The sequence below is a fragment of the Corvus brachyrhynchos genome, unplaced genomic scaffold (genome assembly GCF_000691975.1).
Source record: "Corvus brachyrhynchos isolate BGI_N302 unplaced genomic scaffold, ASM69197v1 scaffold72, whole genome shotgun sequence".
Taxonomy (NCBI): Eukaryota; Metazoa; Chordata; class Aves; order Passeriformes; family Corvidae; genus Corvus; species Corvus brachyrhynchos.
Genome location: NW_008236763.1, coordinates 817,645 through 818,906, shown reverse-complemented (window position 1 = coordinate 818,906; position 1,262 = coordinate 817,645).

The following is a 1,262-nucleotide window of genomic DNA, read 5'->3' as shown; positions in this document are numbered from 1 at the left end:
TCGAGCGTGCTGTGTGCAGGGGTGGTGGGTGCTGCAGGCGGGACACGGGGCAGGGACGGTGTCTGAGTCAGTGCCAGTGCGTGCCCTGCGCCGGCCGGGACACTGACAGGGCAGCGTGGGGCCTGCTGGGGTGACCCTGTCTGAAGGGCTCTTCCCTCCAGGGAGGGAGGGCAAATACACTGGACTGCTGCCTTCTCCTGGGCTCTGAGCAGCAGCCCTGTTTTCAGAGGGGCACTTCCTGCCCTCTCCCTCTAGGAATGGTGCAACAGCTCCCCTTTCTTGCCCACCCCTCCAGCTCAGGGGCAAGTGGGCAGCACACGCACAGAAGCAATAAAGGCCCATCAGAGCAAGCCCAGGCTGTCCCGAGCTCAGTATGGAGGGTGACCAGTTCCTGCCATTGGAGCCAGCACTGGGATGGCTCCAACAGCAGTTCTCCCATCTCTTTGTCGTGCTCTGTTCTCAAGCAAAGCTTCCGTGGCAGACTCCTTGGCTGTGGAGCAAAGCAGCCAGCACTTGCCAGGAGCCGAGCTAGACCTGGATGTAAATGCTGAGTTGAAATAAAAACGTAAAATTTTGCTTTTAAAAGGACCCCCCCTTCTTTTTGGGGGAGGCTGGAAGGGGGGGATCGATGTTGGCGTTCAGCAGCTGTAGGAATTAAGGACATTGAGGAGATTGGAATTGATCAAACGTGTCCTGCCAAAGCAGCAACCGTCCCAGAGGAGCGCTGGGAGCAGGGTGAGCTGTACCCTCTGAGGCCTCAGCGTGTGGCGTGGAGAGGCTAAGACGTGTCCCTGAAATCTCACATCATGCCTTGGCTCTTCGAAGGACCCCTGCAAGCCTAGATTTAGGGAATTGTGTCTGTGAACACATCCTACATCCTTCCCTGACCTGGGGAGAGAGACCTGGGCTGGTGTCCTGCCCCCACAGGTGCCTTCAGCCCTTCCGCTGCCCCGAGTGCTGGGTGGACGGAGCTGGAAAAGACCTTCGAGATCCTCGAGTCCGACTGTAAACCTGAGCCTGGTGCAGGCTGCCGGCAGTCACGTGGGTCGTTTTTGGACATCCCAGAGGACGTTTGCAGAAGAAAAGGTTTCGGCGGGCACAGAACGGACACAACCCGAGAAGATGCCACAGGCTGAGTCTCCGCTCGCCTGGTGCGACCGATCCCTTCCAAAGGCAGCGCTCCTGCTGCGAGGGGAAGCTGCTGCTTGAGCCAGGGCGGGGATTCCTCTCCCCAAAACGCAAATTATGACGGAGCTTTTGAT